Here is a 252-nt window from a genome sequence, read left to right as displayed (position 1 = left end):
GTTCTGAGGTCACTATCAAGAGAGCAGTGATGATTCATTGCATTATGCTTGGAAAAGAAGTGGAGGTTCATCATGTGATTGCTTGTGAGATCTACACAATTGCAAATAAGAATTCCACTGAAGCCAAATTGACTTACCCAAGCTTGATCTCCTTGCTCTGTAAAGAGGCTCGGGTAAAGATGGGAGTAGATGAATTCATACCCATTGAACATCCAATCACCAAGAAGTCAATGGAAGGACAAATGCAAGACA

The sequence above is a fragment of the Arachis duranensis genome, chromosome 2, assembly GCF_000817695.3.
Source record: "Arachis duranensis cultivar V14167 chromosome 2, aradu.V14167.gnm2.J7QH, whole genome shotgun sequence".
In the NCBI taxonomy this organism is placed as follows: Eukaryota; Viridiplantae; Streptophyta; class Magnoliopsida; order Fabales; family Fabaceae; genus Arachis; species Arachis duranensis.
The sequence above is the reverse complement of the archived record's forward strand: the minus strand, read 5'-3'. Positions refer to the sequence as shown.